The sequence below is a fragment of the Calonectris borealis genome, chromosome 14 (genome assembly GCF_964195595.1).
Source record: "Calonectris borealis chromosome 14, bCalBor7.hap1.2, whole genome shotgun sequence".
Classification (NCBI taxonomy): domain Eukaryota; kingdom Metazoa; phylum Chordata; class Aves; order Procellariiformes; family Procellariidae; genus Calonectris; species Calonectris borealis.
The window spans coordinates 1,744,303-1,768,217 of record NC_134325.1 but is presented as its reverse complement, the minus strand read 5'-3'; the positions used below and the strand labels follow the sequence as shown (position 1 = coordinate 1,768,217).

At 44.4% G+C, this 23,915-nt stretch overlaps 1 protein-coding gene across 1 annotated transcript in view; it reads right to left on the bottom strand.

The window, feature by feature from the left end:
• Positions 1–23,915, bottom strand: part of TSPAN4 (tetraspanin 4) — a 453,873-nt gene that overhangs the window by 368,355 nt on the left and 61,603 nt on the right. The window contains exon 2 of the mRNA XM_075162965.1: positions 15,721–15,813. The gene's annotated coding sequence lies outside the window, so the exon portion shown is untranslated. The remainder of the gene's footprint in view (positions 1–15,720; positions 15,814–23,915) is intronic.

Sequence of the window (23,915 nt, the reverse complement as noted above, 5' to 3'; positions counted from 1 at the left end):
GGGAGGTGAAAAGAGGAGGTAGTATTTTATTGATTTTGCAAAAGGAGAACTGAAGCAGGTAGAGTTTTGACATACAAAGCCGTGTAGACACCTAATCCTCTTGAGATCAGTGGGAGTTAGAAATCTAAATGATTTTTGCATATTTGGCCACAATAGATATGTCCACAGTCACACCAACAAGATTTATGTTTTCCTGGGCAGTTGGGGATCACCCTTGACCCTCAGCCCCAAATCCCTAGCTCCCAGCCTCTGGCTTCAATCTTAAGAAACCGGATGGCTCTGAAGGCTGGGAAGCTCCACCAGTACAGAAGGACCAGCTCATGCTATGGCTCTGCCCCTCTCTGCAGCATGGACAACTAACTAGTCCCTGGCTTTCAGGTGATACATGAGCACAGTTGCCAAAATCTGTATCAGAGGCCCTGAACCCTCAGCTGGGAGCTTACACGCTCTCTTCTCATACACATTTTGGAAAGCTGCAGGGCACTATCCACTTGCTGAACAGGCCACAGCAACCTAGCTACCTTCCTTACTCTGCAGGGGGAGGTAGAAGAGTTCTAGGTCAGGATTAGGCATATAGGCAGACTAATGTGGGGAAAAACTGCCCTGTTATCATCCATCTGTTACATCAGCTGTGCCAACTCTCCCCATTTTATCTATACTTGACACTTGACTAAGCACCTAAGCTTTTCAAGAGAGATCATTATACAACAATAACTCTTTTTAGAGGTTATATTTTAGATTAAGTTTTTGGCCTTCATGTTTGTAAAGAAAAACTAAGTGTGACCTTGAGTAGGTTTTAATGCATGAAGACCAGGAGAAGCAGCATATTGTGATCTTGTGATCATCAGATTTGGGGATGTTCCGGGACCACAAGAATGGGACAGAGGGCTCCAGCCTCAGAGGTATCTACGAAGTCATGCACACAAGGGAACACAGGAGGCAGAGTTCAAATCATCGCGCTATCTTAGGAGGGCTTCTAGTCTTGGGCACGGTGTGTGCGTGCCTAAGCAAGCCTTGCTGGTTTACTTCACCTCCTGCACAATGAGAGCAGGCTCGGTGCATACAGACTAGACTGTAACAGATACCATGACATTCGAAGTGGCACTTCTGAAAAAGGGCTCTGGGACATGGGCTTAGGTCTTCTGGTGACATGTCCAGAAGAGACAAGGTACATGCAAATACTTGAACAAATGTCAGTGCTCTTGTCTGCGTACCTGCAGCCTTCTTAGCCATCGAGTTCTTGTGACATTGCAGAAGATCACATCAAAACATTACGATTAGAATTTAAATAGTCCTGATAGCAATGACAACATCCTGACAGCAAATGTAAATGCCGTTAAAAAAATTCAGGAGAAGATAAAATTCTCACAGCAATGTTAAAAATAACATATGCATCATGGGGACATGTTAATGTGCTGTCCTTCAGCCTCACAGCCTGGGCTGGGGGATGGCAGGGGTATTTTTCTGTGTGTGTTTCAAGAGTAGTTATGACCTTAAAAATAATAATTCTTGCTCTCTCCAGAGTTCACACTTGGGATTTGCCTTCTCTAAAGGAGAAGAAAACTTTTTTTGTCCTCAGAATCGTAGCAATGCCATTTCAAATAATACAATGTTCAGGTTGTTATGCTACCAGTGAAAGGTGCCACCTCCGCAGCCCTGGGAACTGAAATCCTCCCTACTGTAGCTTCAGTGCAACCACCGTGATACACTGCCCTTCAGCCACTCTCTGGCCTGATTTAGCATCGCAGGTGATTTGGCTGCTCCTAAGGACCATTAAACCGTTGACCCATTAAACTTCAGACCCAGTGTGGCTCTGCCAGCTGTAACACAACGTGCCAACCAGCTGGCCCTGGCATCACAGCACTTCATTAAAGCCATTGAAGAGCTAGGACACGGCAGGATTAGACAGCAATGAAGAACAAGAAGGAACACTGACTTTTAGGACTGGAGATCAGGAGAGATGCATGAGCTTCTCTGGAAAGCATGTTGTCACTAAACAATAAAACGTGGCACAGAAATGGGGTGATTTCCTACCGCAGCATTTAACTCTGCCGCTACCAGAGGATCTGTTCCCCCTCCAGCCTGGCACATAGTACAAAGCCTTGAGAATCTCCACCCTGACAAAGGGTGCCCGACACCCTGGACACTCCACCATGCTCCGACCTTGCTGAGCAGCTGTGAAACCTCCCCTAAATCTCCTCACCTGCATGCCCTGGTCTGTGCTACAGAAAAGGTCTCTGCACAGCGTTCACCCTGGTTTGATTGAATGACAAAAGCTAGTCTGTTATGAAGCGGATTTTGCAGCAGACAGCCAAACACCAGGTAGCAGCAATTTCAGAAAAGTACCACTCTAGTCCTCATACTGGCCAAGTGCTGAATATTTAAGGACTATGTGGCTGGGTCTTTGATTGCTCTTATTAAGCACAGCTCTGAAGAACAAGTACTGCATTGCTTAACCTTAGTTGAAGCTTCACCCTAAAGTCCTCAGCACCTATAGAGCAGCGGTTTGATTTAAGTCCCCTCCCCCAAGCCAAGATTCATCATTTCCAGCTAAAGGGAAGGACAAGTATATTTGTTCTGTGCTGAAGCCCCTGGGACTCGGAAGACAAGATGAAATGGAAATTTTCATCTTTTTTTTTTAAAAACAGGTTTATATGACTGGTATGGGCCAGATGAGACAAGATGGGTTCTTAAGAGGCTAGGTCCCCTGGTACAGAGCACAGACTGAATGTTATCAAGATGGTACATGCCAGTCATTAGGATGCTAATTGGCCCTGACAGGGCTCTGGTGACTGAAGTGAACATCCTAACTGTCACTACCTGGAAGCATTGCTGCAGGGAACAGCTCCAAGGAGCCTAAAGGAAAGAAGTAGGTGTGAGGAGGTAGAGAGATGGGGGATGTTTATTGCTCTCTACAGCTGTCTGCATCACATATTTAAATAAGGGGAAAAATACTTCTGACTTTCTACTTCTGCGCTGCTAAAAATTCCACTAAAAAAAAAAATCACTTTGGGTAATTTACATTTAAATGGACTTTGCACATGAACTAGATTATTTTGCTAGTCATGTTTACAATTACTTTCCCTCCCCCTTTCCCAGGACACCATGACTCTTGTCTCCAGCACCATCTTTTCTTTCCCTGCCTCCCAACCTATCCAATTAAAACATCAAAAATAAATTAACTTGTCAGATTTCCCTACCAGCAACTCTTTCCTACTGCTCTCTTCCCATCAGAGCTTTACTTCATCTTAAAAAATTTTGGTGTGTTGCGTGTTTTTGTTTAGGTGGCCAGATTTGCCATCTATGTACTAGATTTCCAGCACTTTCAAAGCAGAGAATCAAACCTTTCTGAACAGCTCACTGGTCACAAAGAGTGGCCGTTTCCAGTTCTGGTTGGACAGCATTCTTGTAAGGCCAGGAGGGCACCAACGGGGAACTGCAAAACTGAGACTGGATTATTTATAAATTAAAGAGAAGGCTGACAGTTACCAAAATGTGGATTGCTGAAAAATAAATGTTATTTGAAGGTGTGTTTTGTACTTCACTGGAAATAACTAACAGCACGGAGTGAAGCTCTTGAACCAGTGGCCTGGATGTGACAAGTCCTTTAAGGGACCAGCTGTGAAGAAGATAACTCTGCTAACGAGAAGCCAGAAGAGACACTTGCAACACCAGACCTCAACCCTGAATCACTGGTCAACACTTCACCCAGGCCCTGTGCACATGAGATGAAACCCAGAGGAGCTACAATCACATTTAATCTATGACAGAAGCAAGGGGGCTCTGAAACAATATTCATAGACAAACAAAAATGAATGTTTCTTCTAACAGCCACAATCAGCTGTCCACTTTTCTTAATCCCTCACTACCATAATACCGAGGCAACTCAGCACATTATCTCCCTAGAACTTCAGGGGGTGCAGACCAGAACCAAAGCAGCAGGTAAGATGCCCTCTCCACCCCAGCAAACCACCCAGATGCTCCTGCACAGCCTATTACGCCCCATAAATGTCAGTTCTGTGGTCCAAAAATCCGCTGTGGATGAGAAGATCCAGGCAGAAATGAAACAAGAGCTTCCACATTTGAACACGCTGATAAATACTTGCAACGCAGGTAAGTCATCCTTTCTCCCTTGCATGCCACATGAATTCCTATCCTTCTAAAACATGCATACGGTAAGGTTGTGTCAAGACTAAGGTGATGAGGGGAGGGAAGGGGAGAAAAGTAACAAGAAAACTAGATTCAGTTACTGGAACTCCAACAGTGTCTCCTAAAATGACTGTAGAACACAGAGGGAAGGAAAAAAAGGGAGCGGGGGCGGGGGCCACGGGATATCGGGATGCAAATCTCCACGCACTCTCTTTTGTACTGGCATTGCAGGAATAAAGTTTATTCTTGAATAGTTTGCAGTGCAAGCAGACAAAGAACGGTGGGGGAAAAAAAAAAAAGAGACACAGAGGTGACAAAGCAGCTGGGATTTCCACTTCTCTAGCACCAGGGGGGAGAACAGGACCACACTTCATCACCCTCTCTGCTCAGCTAAACCCTTTCCAGCTCGCCTCAGCACAACCCTCCCCAGACGGACTGCAGAAGAGAACATCCGAACACCACCAGAAGGATCCTGGAGAGCCACAGAATTTGTGCCTCTCTGCTGCATGCTAGACCTCATCCATAAAACAATCGTGACTCGGGAGCGTGTGCTTCCTATCGTCCCTTCCGTCAAGCCCCCGCAACCAGCTTTCCTTCGTAAAGGGGTTTCATTGCTTCATACAATGGAGGTATTAGTCATGAATAAAAACCAAAAAATTTCTGGGGAGGGAAGCAATACCCAATGTACCACAGTCAATACAAGACAGAAGAAAAGAAAAATATTAGCTGGAGAGTTCCAAGAAGGCTAGTGTTACAAAGAAATAAAATATTGGCTCTGACAGAGGAAAAAGCTCTTCTGAATACCAATGTGTTCCATACAGTGACAAAGAAACTATATTTACCTCAAAGGAGATTAAGTAATATAGCGTAGCACCTGAGGAAAGGGAAGAAGGTAGAAAACAGAGGCAAGCAAGCATAAACACAAAGAGAATAAGGCCCCTGAAGTCTGTTTCATATAGCTGCTTCTTCTTCACAAAGGAGATTTATATCTTTTCCTTGGAAATTCAGCATTCAGGAAAGTGGACTTAGAAGTATAACTCCATAATAATACCCTCTTTTCCAGTCCCCAGGAAACTATAATACTGATTTACTGGTCAAAGAAATAAATGTGCCTCAGAGTTCCATACAAGGCACTTCTGCCTTTCTGAAGTTAATCCCGCTCTAAGATGGATAAGCAAAAGGCCAACGCTAGTGGAAAAATACCGCAGAAAGTATTTGTGTAGATAAAAGGAGCTTTCTGAAGGCCAGTATTCCTGTCATGATGGAATAATTTTCTTTCTCTAGATAAAGAGCTGGAGAATAAAAGTAGAAAAAGTTACAGCACACAACCCGCTCCCTGGGTACCAGGACGTGTTTGCTGGTTGGGGACTACGCTTTACTGAAAATGCCTAATCAGTTAAATTTAAAACTGGAAATATTTCATATGGGATTCATTTGAGCAAATGTTGACATCAACAGCTGCGCTAGCTACCCAGACTGCCGCTACAGTCGACGGAGAGAAACAGGCACCTGCAGGGCAGGATTCATCCGTTTCTAAAGCAGTTGTCTAAAACAGGGGCAGATGAACTGTGTCCTAAAATACCTATTTCTCTTTACTGACTGGAAGGATAGTCCATATAACTCAGATGCAGACAGCTAGTTTGTAGGCCTCTGAAGCTAATGGTGGACTCATTTCACCAAGCATCAAAATGACTGCAGCACCTCACTTGAGACTCCAGTACAGACACGGGGTTTGCAAAAATGAATCCACTTTCTTCTCACTATGGCGACTGGAAATCTTACTCTGGAGAATGCAAATACAAGTCCCAAGCTTCTATACAATCTATGTTACCAATTAAAACGAATCAAGATATAGCCCTTATAGTTGCAGAGATAGCCTTTTAAATGCAAGCAAAATGCAAGTGGGAGCAACACTGTATTCCTGAGCCTGCAGACTGATACAAACAGGACTTCAGTGATGCCCAAGAGCATGGAAAGAGCCATCGGAGGAAAATTCACAAGACTGACAGTTTTGCTTTTACAAAATAATCCTCCCTTAGATTCATGTCGACATAGCTGTCCCTCAGCTCCTAATCCTTGGTTTAAATGCAGCTTCCAGGAGCAGAGGGAAAGATGATAAGCCTCAGATTTCTGTTAAAACAACATTTTTTTTTATTGGTGAACAAGGCAAATGAGTCCTAAAATAGAACTTAATGATGCAGACTGCAAGTGTCCAAATCCAGGGCCTGGCAGAAGAGCTCATATAGCCCTAACTGACCAGCCCCTGGCTGAAGGGGAACCCTAAGCTGTCCACTTACCTCTCTCCTGCCAGGTGCTGTTTTCTCCCATAACGCAGGTGGCTGGGAGCAGGTTGCAAGAACAATCCACGCAGCCCACAGCTCTTCTCCCTGTTCGTTTGCAAGGGGTTCTCTGGGAAAAGCACAGGCAGGACTGGGCCACCTTCACCAGGACGCCAGCAGCCCGCTGCTGGTCACCGTCTTTCTCCACGTGCTACTCAGGAAGAGAAGCATCCTGTGTGCGTGTTCACATCTGGGAAACGTTAGACAACTCCTGTAGATAGACCAACTGTACTGCAAGAAACACTGCTCTCACCAGCCCGTAGTACAAACCGTGTGTTCCCTCCATCTGGAGGGGTTGGGCACAGGGAGGATGAAGTCTCTCTTCAGGCAAGAGCATTTACTGATGCAGTGGTCATTTATTCCACATGGGCTGAAACCTCTCTGATTAGGGACCATTTGCTCGTCCTGCGGTTGTACAGTGCTTACCCGGCACGAGTTGCCAGCTGGGGCTCGTGAACACTGCTGTGGTACAAACAAATAACATCAGCCTTATTCAGACCAAGTTCCAAAGCAGAGGCTGTTTGCTTGCCCACATTCAAGATTAAATACGGAGGGTGGGGCTAACCTCTCCATTCAAAGACACTGATCTTCTCCTTTGGCAAGGACAAATAGCTACGGGGAAGCTGCTTCAGGACTCAAAGCAGTCATTTATTAAAACTGAGAGATTACTCCTACCAATGAAAGGCGAGGGGACTCCAGAAACATCTCCTGCAGCACACACGAGAAACCGTCCAATCTTAAACTCTCTTTCAAATGCTAATTACTTTCCAGAATACTCACCTGAATTTTTCCTCGCTTCCATGGAGGATAAAAAAAAAAAAAATAGACTGTACAGAGATCTTCATCCTTCCAAACGGAAAAATTTATATAAATTATATCATTGCACTTTTAAAGGACTATAGCAAGTGACTAGAAGAGAACTGCAGAATGAATTAACACTACATGTGACAGAGCAGGAAAAGAATACTTTTAAAAGCAGAAAAGCACTTTCTCCCCCCAAGAACTTGAAAAGAGAAGGTAGAAGGCACTATGATTGCACATGTGAAACGTTATTCAAGGACATTGGGATGTATGGCAAGTTATTTTAATTGCTGAGTTTATGATATACTTTAAATGACGTAAAGGATGCCCAGAGCATAAGGATGGCTGCCATCTTAGAGAAGATGAAGGCACTTAAAGATACGTGTTTTCTTAACATATATATCTGACAAATTATACGTCTATACTGGCAGTGCAATCTAGCAAGAGGGGCTCACAGGCATTTTCTAAAGGCAAAAGCTTGTCATTGTGAAAGGATTTATTAATTATTATATATAAAATTATGATCATGGAAGTTCAATGCCTGAAAGTATTTTACCAAAATCATTTAGCTCTGGACTCAAACTCCAAGAGAAGAGGAAGAAAAGAGCAATCTATTTTCTCATGGTAGGATTTCAGTTAAAATCCAAAAGGCAGCTTATGTCCATTGGTATTTGTGGGGTTTTTTTAAAGAGGTATGGGGCATAGTGAAAATCCAGAAGGCAGCTTATGTCTATTGGTATTTGTTTTTTTTAAAGAGGTATGGGGCATTTACTCAATCTATCTTAGGACAAATGTATTTGTACCACTACACCTTTAATCAAGACTTCAGTGTAAGGCACTGTTAAGCAGAAGAAAAACAGACTTTATGCTAAAAGTAACACAATGGTTCCCCAGCAGCAGCTCCCAGGGCCACGATAAATGTTTGTAGCCTCTCCAGTATGCAAAATTAAGTGCATCCTGAATGCGGGAACAGTGATCTATGATAAACGAGGAGCTCAGTCTGCCAGAAACTTTGTGTTTGGCAACAGTCCATTGTTCCAACAGGTTAGAAGCCACTGAATTAGAGCATATTAGAAGAGACTGTGGAACAAAAACCAGAGTCTGGGAGAACACACGGAACAAAAAAGAAAACCACAGTCAGCCTGACCAGCATCCCAACGTGAGCGCTCCCAACAGCGAGCGTGTTAAGGTCAGACAGATCACCATTTCAAGTGGGTTTGGGGGACCAGGAGCTGATCTTCGCTAGCAGCCCTGTGCTTCCGTCACGGTAAGGCCAATGGCTAAGCAGACAAGAGAGTGTCAGCAGAAGGGCTTAGGAAAGCACAAGAGCTCGGCTGGGCCAGGCAAAGCGTCCTTGCCCCCCAGTTTAAAGGCAGATACAGGGAGCGACTGTGCAGTTCACTCACAGTCAGGCGGAGCGCCTGCCGCACAGCCGGGTCACAAACCCTGACTTTGTGCACAGCAGGCTGTGCCTTGCTCACAACCACATCCCGCTGTTCTTCAGTGCCAGCAGAGGGAAAACGGCACTACACCAACAGCGGGAGAAATCCCTCAAATCTTCATGATGTATAAAGCCTGAAGGAATGTGCGTTATAGGAAGATTTAGTTTGCTGGCATGAGATCAAACGTATAAGCCAAAGATTATTCACAAAGATCAAGACAACATTCAAAGAAGCCAGAAATCCAGGGGGAGGCAAAGTATTTCCAAGTAGTTCCACTTTCCTCACACAAGCCAGGGAAGCTCAGAGAGAGGGTCATAAATAATGGACTTTATTTTCATTCTTTGCATATACTCTTGCTGGTGCAGTGCCCAGGGTCATCTGGTGATGGAAGCTGACAGTCAGCCATTTTTGGATACTCAAAGATACCCTAAAAGGGACCTTTTCTTGGAATAGGAGTGCTCGGTTTCTGAAATTCAAACTCTTGTAATTTACTAATTGCTTTACATAGTCTACAAGTATAGGAGCATTTCTAAGAAAAATCAGATTTCTGATAATAAAAGCCTCTGTAAACTAACAAAGAAAGGCATTTCAAGATGCAGTGGCTAAAGGTAGCCTATTCAAATTAAGGTACCTATTTAATTGAAGTAACCAACCATTGACAGAACTCCCCTACAGCAGAAAGAGTCACCACTACTTGATGTCTTCAAAGCAAGACCAGAGGATCCTCCTTAAGACACAGTTAATTGTTAGATGCCAAAATTAGCGTTAACGAAAGCAGCCCTTTCCCAAACACTCTTACTGTGAGCAGTTCTGGTCACACCAAAATTCAAAGGTGATTAAGTCAATTGAGAACAGGTGCATGGAAGCGCTGGTAGGAATAAGAGGCCTATCTCAGGAAAGCTTGGCTTCTTTAACTGACAAAACACAGCCTTCCAAGGGACAGGATCACCGCCCGCAAATACACTTGAGCGGAGCAGCAAGAAACAAGAAGAGCCGTTTAAACCATAGGATTACCTTGGTGCAGAAATGAGATAAACCAACCTTGAATGCTTCTAGGCTGGAGGTCAGCAAAAAACGGAGTATGGAGCAGTTGTGATCTGGAGCAGCCTCCCAGTGGGAGAAGTGGAAGAGGAGAAGCAAGCAGATAAAGAGAGAACCTGAGAGTCCACAGAAAGGGGTCCTTGCCCCATGTCGACCCCTCGGCAGCGGGGAGTCTTCCCTGGGACTGAGGCTTGGAAAGTCAGGTTGTCCTTCTCAGCTCTGAGCTCACACACAGAGCTGAATAACTTGGTAACCAGTTATTACTGGAAGAGGAGGATTTTTTTACTGTTTATTTCTAAAACAGAAAAGGTTTTATTTTCTTTAGACACAAACGTAACCTCTGTTTTTCATCAGTTCTCCAACAGCTCAGGAGAACTCACAGCAGGAGCAACACATGGAAAGAAGAGAGAATTTAGGGTCCAATCTTGAGTAGCCTGAGCAGTCAGACAGGACGGCATGAGCAGCTCTCCACTCCTTCACCACCAGAGGTGGACTTCACACATGTTCTATTGTAAAGGTCCTTCAGCTCTTATCAACAGAGGGAGGGGAAATTAACAGGTACTGAAGAACCAACATTAAAGCCCAAGAGATTCAGAGAAACAAAAGAAGCAGCAGTGCTCTGCAGTGGCCGGTTGTCAATCAATGTCAGAGTACGTACCCTTCTTTCTACAAACTAGGCCCTGGATTTAGCAACCCTTTCTGCAGCATATGAAAGTTAAAGCCAAAGTCACATCAACCTAGTAAGGAAGCTGTTGGAGTTGCTCTTGCTGTCTCTACTTCAGAAGCAGCTTACCATAAAACCATCAAAACATACATACTAGGACTCAGGAGAGCTTGGTTACCCTTCTGACAGTTCACCTCCTACGCTCAGTCTCATCTCTTTAGGTCAGGTTCCATCTCTTACCAGATATACACGGGGATCTCAGGGAGAACATCTATCATTAGTGGCTTAGCAACATCTAAATGACCTTCCCGCTTATAGCGGAATCCTTCCCTTCATCTTGCAATATGTGGCATTTGCTGGGAGTTGGAAGCTGAAAGAGCAAACTATCACCAAGCCACACTGTTCCTTGGAAGTAATAGACTAACCCTAACAGAAGTAACCAGAAAAAAAAACATTCAGGAAGCAAAAGTCATAAGCTTTTCATAACCGCTTCATTGTCTCAGAGGCCCTCACTCTTCCCCTCTGTACACAAAGCTTCCCCTCTTTGGAAAGTGTAAAGAGACTCTTGTGTGCTCAGAACTGTAATGTGAAAACAAAATCGTGTGTTGATGATCTCGAAATTGATTTAATGAAGCAGTTTCAATTCCACCCTTCCTTCCTCCCAACTCCACCCTCTCCTCCGAGAGGGAAATTTGTTTGGGTTAATATGGAGGGGAAAAAAGGCAAGCTAAAAATAGCCTCCTTTCTGCCTTAAAAAAGTTAAAGCTATGAATAAACAGTCTGAAACAGGAATGCAATTAATCTGCCCACCAAATTCCTACACTGCTTTCTTGTTCAGTTCTTCAAAACATTTTCATAAGGATCAAATATACAGACTTATTTCTGCACAGCCACTGGTATCCCAGAACTGCCTGCTTCCTTGCAGGTAAGGTAACTGGCTTTGGCATGAGGAGGAACGGGTTATGAGACTGGATGAACCAAAGATAAAATCCAAGATTGTCAAGTACTAGAATATTTGAGCAATGTCCTTGCATGCTAGGAACCAGTATGAAAAAAATTAAGAAAAATGCACCAAGAGGACACAAAAACATTTCTGTTGTTTCCCTTCGCTGTGGAACAGACAAATTGCATTATCTCCTAAAATCTACCTTCCCACTAAAACGCACTCACAGCGTTACCCCTATCTCAGGCCCAAGTCACATCTGTCCCTGACAGCAATAGCTGTCAACGCTGGAAGAGCAGGGTGGCCAGCCATCCTTTTCACCCTGGGCTGGGAGCCAAAGCAAGGCTGGCTTATATGTCTGCAGTGCAGAGCCAAACAAACTTCTTTAATCTATTCTGTTCCCTATGCTACGCCATTAGCAAGCAAGCAGCTCAAACCCCAGGCATCATCCTTGCAATCTGAGTATTTGAACCCTAACTTGATTTTACCCTATTCCTTTTCCACTGTATCACCAGTGAGACTCAGGTAATGCCTTAAGAGTCACGTGTACCATCCTATCGATGCAGACAGAAGCCTCTTGGCAGAGTTGCCTTTCATTCCCGTATTCCCAGTTTCCCATAGCATGAGGTGTCACAGCATGCTGCTGTGGAGTGCTATAGACACTGCTATGATACCTGATATGAGTTACATTTTAAAAAATAAAACCACCTCCCTCCTCTTACAGCAGATGAGCCCTCCGGAAGGAGAAAGGGAATGCCTCACTTTCATCTCGGAGTTCAGAGGGAATGTTTTATAGCTGTCAGTCCTATCAAGATCCTATTCATTGACACACCTGGGACGGCAACTGTTTTGAGGTAGGCTGTGCAGCCATGAAATAGCCAGGCTCTGAAAAGAACTTCGCCCGGTGACATTTGGAAAGCCAGGTAAAAGACTTTCCTGCGACCCTGAAGTAAACGCTGACAGCCAACAGACAACAGGCAGGCCAGCTGAGTTAAGCAGATGTGACTACATAGGGCAAAGCAACATGAGGAACAAAGCAGCACCTGCTACTGGAACCCCAGGTGAGGAACGTGAACCCAAGCTGTTTGCAACTGGTGCCCCAGGTCCAAACAAGCACGCTCACTCGGAGAGGTGAGACACACTCAGTGACCAGGGTAGGACAGTGGATGCTGGGACCTCATGTTCACACCTCAGTATCACTGGCATGGTACGCAACCTTCCCCCTGCATTTCCCATCCATACGCAGTGCTCATCATCTCATTTTGACTGCTAAAAAGACTTCAGGGATACCATTTGGGCCATGCAGAAATATTAGAGAAAGACATCCTGGTTAATACTTATGTTACTTCTTCAGCCACTATACTGGAGCATTCCTGGCTCTATGTTTACCCCCAGTTCCCATCCAAGGTGGGAAATGTCCTTTAACAAAAAGGAAACTGGCACAGAGACTAAGTCATGCTACTGAATTCTCAGAGGGAATCTGCAAGCAGACCAGGGAGCCGGAACTGGACTTACAGAGCTCTAAACTAGCTACCAGATCATTCTCCTTTCAACAAGCATACCAGCCAGCACGCACTTGTGCAGCTTACTCAGAAAGTCTGGTGGCTAAACAAAACAAGCAAGCCAGAGCAGAAAATCAAAGGTGGTGTGGGTCGAGGTTAGAAGCAATTACATCAGCAGGGCTGCCGGTGCAGCATCTGCTATGCATCCAGCATCACACCAGGGCTGACCTGCTCCCCAGGGAGCCTTGCTCAAGCAAGTACAACTGCAGACTCCTGCCTTCTCGAGGGTGCAGTAGCCAGATGTCATAGCACAGAAAAGGCCCTTGACATTACTCATCTGCAACCTCACCCTTTGCTGCCAGCTAGTTTTAACAGATGCAAGTGGAGGTGGCTTCCATGGGTTCAACAGGGATTCAACTTTCTCAGGGCACTGTAAAGAATCAGAAGGGAACGGACATTGACTCAAGAGAAATAGAAAGCAGGCGTTAAGTGTGTGGAAGCAATCCTGCTTTTGATCTGAAAGCCAAAAACTTCAAAAAGCAGCCTAGGCTGTTTCTTTGCAGAAACACAAAGTCTAGGGCTCCTTTACAGCACTCAGGCCAGTGTATCTCAGACTGTGCGTACAGTCACTGTTCCCAGTGACACCCCTTTACAATGACTCTCTTAAGGAAACACCCACAATCACTACAGATGATTTGTCAGGAATGCTAATTGATATAAACTAGCATGTCTTTGCACAGCCAGTAGATTCAGCCAAATATCTGCCCGTGCACTAAGAAGCTTCTGCTTTGAGCAGTGTTGTCTGTCAGCTGACACAGGACGCATCTGACTTAAACCCTTTCTCCTTCCTGCATTTTACCCAGCCAAAATTCATAGTCCACAGTAAGATTCATCCATCAGGGAAAATGTCTGCAGGCAGGATCAAGGATCTAAGTGATTAACAGGGGAAGAGGGTGTGTGGGGAGAAATCATAGGCAACCTCTGTGACAAGATCATGCTACCTTCAGCAGAGGCAAAGCTAGCTTGCAGGTTTACTGGAGGACCTCAGAGGAGAGTACAAAGACTGAGCTCTCCATGGCTTTTTAGCTTTGTTGTGATTAAAACAGTCACTTCTGCACAATACTAAATCAGAAGGGAAGAAGGGCCAAGCTAACCACCTCATACAATGCTGAGTTCCCCATCACACCAGCACCAAGTGCTTTGTACTTGGTCAGAGAGAAAGGACTGGAGTTCAAAGGAGTTAAGAAATCTTGATCACAGTGATCAGGAAGAACAGTGGTGCTGCAAGGTACAACCATGGCCTTGATCAATATTCCTAATACATAAAATATGCATCTCAGGGCATGTCTGCAGCACTGGAAGCAGTCTTCCAGCTGAGCAGTTGTTATTTTCCTTCGAGACAGCCTCACTTTTAACTACTTTTGATTAAAACGATTACTTTCACTCAATATTCAATTTCTGACAGGTATTATTCTCTTCATATGCTGCAAGCTGGCTCTATCCTTCCAGGCAAAACACAACAGCTCACTAAAAGCAACCTTTCTTATTATACAAGTCATATATAATTTATGCATCCACAATATTGACAAAGGCTAGAAATACACATTGTGTCCAATTCTCTTTCCTATAACCTTGCAACAGAGATTTTGGGGCCTTTTCCTTTTAAAGCATTGCTTCCTCCTGCTATTGCCATTAGTTCTTAGGAGAATCAGTTACCTGAGCACAATTACTTCCCTCATGCCCAGCCCCATAACCCAAAATCTACACCATGTCAACATTCAATGTCATTTAATTGTACAAGTGTGCTACGCTCCCTTAAGTACTTACTATTTTTTTTGTTCATTGAGTCCTCAAGTCTTCCCCAAAGCAAACACTTGCACATGCATAGATTTGCTGCTGCCCTTCTAGTCTTGCAGATGGATTCCACACAGGAGATACATGACTGACATATTCAGCTCTCCCAACCAGCACAAGACAGGTAAATAATTGTCTGAAAACCAGAGACGGCTTTGCAAGCAATTATTATGCCATCATTTTAAAGGGTGTGAAATATCAAAATCACCTGAATGCGTTTTACTGAGTTATTGGCAGAAGAGAATTATTGACAAAAGAATCACAGGCAAATTACATGGACATTCACAGCTGGTAGGAGTAGGGAAGCATTTTCTTTACTGTATTTCTTTTAGGTAGAAATTAAAAGAGTTTGAGGGAATGAGGATTGTCAAGAGTTTTCATCTGGTATCCAAATAGCACTGAATTAGCTAGCACTGCGGGGAAAATTCCAGCCTCTCATTTTGCGAGTTTAGCTAGGAACACACTCAGGAACATTCCAGCACTGAGACACCCTCTGCTTTCACCTGCCACTGCCTATGACGAGATGCCACACACATATGATGTGTTTGCTTCTGGCACTCCAAACGAGTAGGGAAGTTTAATCTTCTTTGGCCAAGCAATAATTTTCTCTCCTCTTTTTATTTAAATAAGTTTTTCTTTCTGAAGCTGTTCTCAGGAACAAAATATTTTGTCCAATTCTCATCTTGGCCATTGGATGAATAGCCAGAACACACACGCAAAGTGCATGGTCTTCCGTCGTCCCCCCACCACAAACCCCAGCACAAGATCTGCAGGTGGCCAGAAGAGTTTGCAATGCTGAGCTTCCAACGAGCTTTTGGGGGCAGAGGCGAAGGTATGTATCCCTTCGGCTTGGGATTGGTAAATCAAATCCTTTTGCAGTAGTAAGTGAACTGACAAAGTATAAATAGAGAAAAAGATTATTATCACAGATTACGGCTAACAAATCCTCACTGGGGAAAAGAGAGTGTGTGTAGGAGAAACTCACTGTGACTGGTGGTTTTGCAGATGACACACAAGATGCAGTTGGAAGTAGCTTTTGATCTCCCACAGCAATAACAACCGGCCCTTCAGGGAGCCACTGCAAGACACAAAAGAGATTCATGAGTAAAACAGGCAGGTGGTGATCAGGAGTCACTCCAGGAACAGATTTTTCAATCCAGGATTACAGCTCGCTGCTTCACTGTCCCCTGCCCCTCCCTTCTGTACTTCCCCACACGCTCTTCAACCTCAATGAACTTTGCTGCTAAAATGAAACTCAGGTCACCAAATAAAGATTGACTTATTGGAGGAGATCTCTTGTTGCACATTTCCGATACAGAATTAAAAAAACATTTTAAAGAGGTGACTTTTTCCTCATTGAATCCACACACAAACTAATAAAGTGAGAGTGAACACGCAATGGCAAGAGACATAACGCACGCTGGGCATGCAGAGGAAAGTCCAGGTAAACAGTGCCTACAGAACAGCACCCTGTAATTTATGGTCCACCAGCATCCCAAGAAGCAAGTTTTGTTGCTCCCAGGGAACAATGCACAGAAAGCATTCAGAAGAGAGCACAAGCTTGTTTCCTATGCAGGGAGAAGGCCATGGCAAGGGAGAGTAAAATTGATAAATATTTCTAATCATTCAAGTTTCTGAGACTGACAAATGCCAATGAAGCAAGCTCAGCTGGTGGGAGCAGTTTATGCAACAAATACCCACAAATGAAAAGCACCTTCTGCTGGGAATGGTAAAATTGCACAAAGTGATGCTGCACAGGGAAAAGTAAGGTTGTAGTTACACTCAAATGCATAGCAACAGTCAAATGCATAATCAACCAACAGTTTAGTTCTACCTACAGAAGCAGCAGTAAGGTCTGTACTGTAGACAAACCTTTTCAAAAAAACCAACTCCTTCCTTTTCCATTGCAGCTTTATCGTTATAGTAGGTAATGAATTACACCACTGTTCTGTGCCGCAAGATTTTTGCTGGCGTATACATCTCCTTAGCATTAAGTTTGGAACTGCAGATAGATGTTAGTTAAGCACAATGCAATTAGCCCCACTGTGAATTACTTAGGGTTAAAAAGCCAACCCCTACAAAAGAACTATGACATCCTTACTGACTACAGACAACCAAGACTGCAGTTTATCTACCCATTTGAAAGACGTTTGGTCTGTAGACCAACTGTGCCTGGTTTGCCATAGTGTAACTCCTAGTTTTTCGTTGCTTTTTTTTCCGTTTTGTTTTGGTTTAATCCTGCTGTTTCAGGTGCTTAATGCCACTAATTACCAGATGGTCTAGAAATCCAGCACAAGAGAAAGCAGGCTACATCCGTGTTATGTGCAGGAGTGTTGCTGACATTTCACTGCCACATAAATCAAGCAGGCCCCAAAGGAGAGTCAGCAATGCATTCCCTAAACATTGCTTTATTTTGGTTTTTCTAAAATAAAGAACTAAGGAAGTAGATATCAAGTGTTTCCTGAGAAGAGAGAGCTGCCCGATGATTTTTGTATTTTTTTTTTCCTAAACTTGACAAATACCAGAAGCAACATCACCTTTTAAGGCAAAAGGCAGCTGAAAGCAGAATCCTTCTTTTAAGCCAGAGTGACTCATAACAGCAAAGATTCTTCCTAGAAAAACAAATTCAATCATGAAGCAAGAACAAGCTAGAAGCCTTAGTAATAACAATGCAAATGAATCCTTCTCTCCCCACGACTTTCGTGGATGGGTGTTGGCTGGTTCTGCAGGTGCTCTTGGCTACTGTGAAAAAGAAAACGAGCTAGACAGACTACTTGACCCAGTCTTACCATTCATTTGCATCCCTAGAGAGCGCGGTGCAGTAAACACAAGCTCAGATGCACAGGAACACATTTCATGCCTTATCTTTCCTATAGGAATGCAGGAGGAAGTATGTACCTGAAGCTGTGTCTACACTGCAGTCACACATGCTTTCAACACAGTCGACAACCAGCTTAAGAGAGAAGGCAGAGAAGATGCAGAAGCACGCACACAACGCTGCCTCCAGTGAGCCTGTGCAGTCGCGTATAACCCAGTACCGCCACATCTCCATCATGCCTGTTAAACGACGTTAACGAAAGCTAGGTCACGTGCGGCTGTTCAGGCTGCAGTCCTGCCTCCTGAAACAGAGGTGGTCGCTGCCATGGGAAGTGGCAGCATTACACTAACGAGAGGATGGGATCTCAGTAGGCTGCATCTAAATCTACTTGACAAGTCTGAAGACACCCAAAATCCTCTTCTTTGAGTATCATAGTCATTGCAGAGATTTCCCTTGACCTGTCCAACACGTGGGGCCCGGCAGCTACAGTTTCAGCAAAGAAGGTGCTGGCACCACCAGCAGAGACCAGGGCTCCACTTCCCTCTCCACAAATGACCTGCTGTATAACCCCAGGCAAAACATTCTGTCTGCTTGTATCCCACTTTCATTCTTAGGTTGGGTTGGTTTTTTTGGTCTCCTCTTTTGACCAGGGACCACCTTTTACAAGACGTTTATGTCTATTTATCATGTGTTGCTGAGCGCAACAGGGCAGCTAAGCATTAACTTTAATGACAGGAATGCCAGCTGCAGTGTAACTCCAATTAGTGCTGCAAGGCTCCCCTCAAACCCAGCTACACCAGACGTCCTGCTCCAGAGACCAGAGGCTCGTGTTTAATCTTTCTGTCCTGGCTTGTGTCAAACGCTGCCTGGCTCTCTGGCATGCACCAGACAACCTGGATTCCATCTAAAGAGAATTCTCTGACAACTCCCAACCGTTTAGGAGATTTTTTTTAGGCTAACTTCAAGGGGGGAAACTACAGCTTAGCAAGAGAGGGTGAATTGAGTCCTAATGCCTAAATTCAAACGGATTAAAAACCTGTCACAGACAGCTCAGCTTGCCAGGAACTTGGACACCCGGAGCTAGACAAGAGTCCTGCTCTCTGATTTTCTTGCTTTGAAACACCTGTCCTCGCTCTCCCCGCTCTTGCATTCTTCCCTGGGCATTGCTGTCAGAGACAGATCAGGGTGACCTTCTGCTGTGACCCAGGATGGCTGTTCCTTTGGGCTTATATTTCTTTGCACATTGGTCAAGAAATGGGGTTTCTAGACGCAGGACATCTCTCAGTGCCCTAGTACCGTCCAGAGCTTGCTGCTGCTTCACAGAATCATAGAGTAGTTTGGGTTGGAAGGGACCTTAAAGATCACCTAGTTCGAACCCCCCTGCCATGGGCAGGGACACCTTCCACTAGACCAGGTTGCTCCAAGCCCCATCCAACCTGACCTTGAACACTTCCAGGGAGAGGGCACCCACAACTTCTCTGGGCAACCTGTTCCAGTGCCTCATCACCTTTACAGTAAAGAATTTCTTCCTAATATCTAATCTATATCTACCCTCTTTCAGTTTAAAACCATTACCCCCCATCCTATCGCTACACTCCCTGATGAAGGGTTCCTCCCCATCTTTCCTGTATGCCCCCTTTAAGCACTGGAAGGCTGCAATAAGGTCTCCTCAGAGCCTTCTCTTCTCTAGGCTGAACAACCCCAACTCTCTCAGCCTGTCCTCACAGGGGAGGTGCTCCAGTGCTCTGAACATCTTCATGGCCCTCCTCTGGACCCGCTCAAGCAGGTCCATGTCTTTCTTATGCTGGGGGCCCCAGAGCTGAACACAGTGCTCCAGGTGGGGTCTCATGAGAACAGAGTAGAGGGGGAGAATCGCCTCCCTCAACCTGCTGGCCACACTTCTTTTGATGCAGCCCAGGGTATGGTTGGCTTTGCAGACTGCGAGCATGCATTACTGGCTCATATTAGGTTTTTCATCCACCAGTACCCCCAAGTCCTCCTCCGCAGGGCTGCTCTCAATCCACTCATCGCCTAGCCTGTATCTATGTTTGGGATTGTCCCAACCCAGGTGCAGGACCCTGCACTTGGCCTTGTTGAACTTCATGAGGTTCGCACGGGCCCACCTCTCAAGTCTGTCAAGGTCCCTCTGGATGGCATCCCGTCCCTCTGGAGTATAAACCACACCACTCACCAGCTTGGCGTCATCCGCAAACTTGCTGAGGGTGCGCTCGATCCCACTGTCCATGTCCCCAACAAAGACGTTAAATAATACTGGTCCCAATAAGGATCCCTGAGGGCACCACGTTCACTGATGTCCATCCAGACATTGAGCTGTTGACCACTACCCTCTGGACGTGACCATCCAGCCAATTTCTTATCCACCAAATGGTCCACCCGTCAAATCTGCGTCTCCTCATTTTAGAGACCAGGATGTTGTGTGGAACAGTATCAAATACTTTGCAAAAGTCCTGGTAGATGACGTCAGTTGCTCTTCCTTTATCTACCAATGCTTTAACCCCATCGTAGAAGGCCACCAGGTTTGTCAGGCACGATTTGCCCTTAGTGAAACCATGTCGGCTGTCACCAATCACCTCGCTGTTTTCCATGTGCCTTAGCATAGTTCCCAGGAGGATCTGCTCCACGATCTTGCCGGGCAGAGAGGTGAGACTGACTGGACTGTTTAAAGGCAAAGAGTGACCCTGGCATTAGGAGACACTTAGTACCATGATGTGCTAATATTGCCCGAGTTTTCACTCTTTTGAGCCCAGCCAACAATTTTTTTTTTTCTTTTCCCCTAAACTAGAAAATAGCTTCAACCTTCCTATTTTGAGGCAAGACCCACAACGTGATAAACACCAAGCTGCACCCATTTGGGCAGTAAACCCGAGAAACAGAATCATTATCAACAGAGACATCATCAGTGGCATTCGATGGCGACCCCAAAAAGGAGGAAAGGCTTTGCTGCATGGGTCTTCCCATAAGGCATTACAAAGTGATCTCTTTTTGCCAGTGCTCACATAGATACCCAGGGCTAGATATTACCAGGGAGAGCAGGTTGCAGGGAATTGCCTCGATTTCTGTCACAAAGGCACATAGGACATCAGTGTGTAGAACTACTCAACTTCCCTGTCTTGAAGAGAACACACGGAAGCTCCTTGTTCCCACATAGATTAGGCACAGACACCTCCACCAGTGGCAAGGGGCATTTTTCAGTCTCTGCTCTGCTTTCAACTACTGCAACTATATCAGGAAATCTACTGACCGCCTATACTCTTGCATTAGCCGACAGCAGCTGTAACAACAACAAAAAAAAAAGCTATTCTGTGAAGTCCTACTAAGCACAAGAGGCTGTGGAAATTATATTTTGAAGTAGGTATGAACACTGCTTGCTCTTGTTTTTAAGAGAAAAATACCAAAAAGAAATGTCAGCAAGTTTTATCTCTGCACCACCACCCACCAGTCTCCCACCCACCCCTGCTTTTTTTTTGTTTTTTTTTTGTTGTTGTTTTTTGTTTTTTTTTTTTTAAATTAAGGTAACATTATATTTCTTGCCCACATGCTCTCCCCTCAAACAAAACTCCACAACTTGGAATCATTCTGTTTATTTGAAATTTCTTCCTTCAATTCCTATTGCTCGATGCAAGATGGCTCCTTGCCCTCAGAAAAAACTACAACTCTCCTGCCGTGCCCACACCCATCACCCTGTGCTCAAAACCCAGCAAATCTGCCAGACAAGCCATCTCCAGCTGATACCTGCACAAGCTTCAATACTTGAATTACCCTCTTAGATTCCCCTCTGTTTTACATATATGTGTGTGTGTGTACATATATATATAGGGGAATATATAAATAGATACTCCCTTCCCACTCCTATTTTAGGATTTCCTGAACTCTATGCTATTCTTATCCTCCTTACATCAGCATTAGCCCTGACAACCATATTCCTGCAACACGTACTTCACTCTTGCCTCTGAAAACCACTGGATTGATTTTGCTCTTTGGAGTTATTCTTTACAAAGTCCAGAGTATGGGACTGTAGCACACTGGCATATCAGCACATGTAACTTCCATCAGAGTTAGTGCAAACAGCAGAACACCACTCAAGCACTCTAAACATCCACTTGCACTCTGCATCCCTCATGTGAGCTCTACTGCAAACCTATTACCTTCTGAAAAGGACCACCTTCTATCAACTTTGTCCAACACCACGAAAAGCTCCTCAGTAAACACTAAACCCAATAAAGCTCCGGCTCATAGCTACATCCCCTACACCAAGAAATGCTACAGAGCTGCAAACGTAACCGATGAACTGTGATCCTGTGTGCTTTAGACCCGTGTACAACTTGGAACTAAAGAAATCTCTCCTCTGTCCAAGATGAAGGCTCCAGGGAATATTCTTTCACCTTTGCTATACCAAACTACAGTTACAAAAACAAGTAACTGGACAAGTGTTCCTGTTTATTCAGAAGCAACTGACCCTGAGCGCAGCTACATGGCTGGCAGACTGCAAAATATCTGACCTCCTTCTATTCTATCCTATGTATTACTGTAATACTGGACACTTTGCAGTACTGTATTAAGCAACATAACCATATGGCACGTGTTGTTTAATCTTTCAGCAGCATCCCAGAGAGAATTACATAGCCTGGAGTATTCACTTGACAAGGTTTTGTTAAATATTTGCATCCTGTGTTTCTGCTTGCAAAGGCATCTGTGCTGAGCACTTAGCACTGAAAGCTGCAAGATCTGTGATCCTCCTTCGGCTGTTCCCAATTCTCAGTCTGACCCGCGAGGAAGTTCCCTCTTCTCCTGCAGAGGAGCTTTCACTTTTATCACTTTTATTCCCAAATACACAGCAGAAAGATGAGGCTTTAAGTTCTTACACACCCTGGGCACTCTAGATGGAATCAGCAGCACGAACAACCCGTCCTGCGGGTCGGAGGAGACTGTCCCAGTGTAGCCTGAGAAGGCAGTTACTCCTCAACGCAGGTAAACCTACAAGGGAGCCTAAAACGCAGCAGACTGAAAGCCTCTCTGCATCAGCCAGTCTTTCCATCATTGTCACCTAACTCTTGTCTGTATAACTAGTTTCGTATAACTAGATCCCAAGGAGTGCTATATCATTAAAGAAAATAGGTTACTTTGAGACCAGAAATTGTTGAGGAGTTTTAATAATCATGTGAAATCCAGAGTCTTGTGCTAGACAGTTTATTTAGGTTTCCAGACATCACCACTCTTCCCCAGACTTGCACAAGCAGGACTAAAGAGCTCTGTGAACACCCAGCACTGGACATGAAACCAGAAATAACAGCACCAACTCACACAATCGCGTGTGGCACAGAGCCACCGGGACAAGCAGAGGTTCTTCGTGGGACGTGCTACGCCTCACCAGAGGGCACAGGAGCGGCTCCCTGCCAGAAGGGAGAGGCTGCCTGATGCTCACCGCTCATTCATAGTTCAGACACTATTATGACGCGCACTAATAATTTAATAGTTTCAATATTTGTAATTAAATCAAAGTGATTAGAAGTCCGAAATATAAAACCTCAGTTAAGGTCAGCAGCTTTAAACTCGGTTTCCATTTTTAGCTGTTATGCCTGAAAAAGGGCTGATTCTCCCGGCTTAGTAACTACGAAAACATCTATATGTTTAAATTAAAATACCCCATACACTAAAGTTCAGCATGCAAATTTGTTAAGGAAGATACATCACTATTCATTTAACTAAGCAGTTATGCAATAAAGGATACATTTATTCAAGTTTCAATTTTTGCCATTTTTAGATGAATGAATGATGGATTTCCTTTTTACTAAAGTTGGGGTGGGGGGAGCTTTTGTTTGTTTGTTTCTTCTTTTGTTTTGTTGGGGTTTTTTGCTTGTTTGTTTGTTTAACTTTTACATTATGCCAAGCTGTCCTTGGAGGAAAATTGAAACCCAATTAAAATCTGCAGAAACAGCATTTACACACTACCTAAACTGCCCCAAACTCGATGGCTCACCAAGAGAAAAAAGGAGGTTTATCAAAACAAAATTTACATTTAAAATTGTTTTTAAAATAGTGTTGTCTATAGTGAAAGAAAGTAAGGAAATGTGACTGGTTCTACCAGAATAAAGAGAATATCTCACCATCCTTCATTTAGTCTTTCTTCAATCCCTCCCCGGCACAAGCTATATACCATTCTCAGCTCCCAATCAGCCTCACAACTTCACGAGTTACCTGTCATGAAACTGATACTGCTGAAAAACTTAAATGACAAATATTCTCCCTACACCTGCAGAATAGGCTATTGCTCTCACAGGTTATCCTGGCATTGCAGTGAACTCTTTTTCCAGACAATTAAGCCATTGATTTCCTGTGGTTTG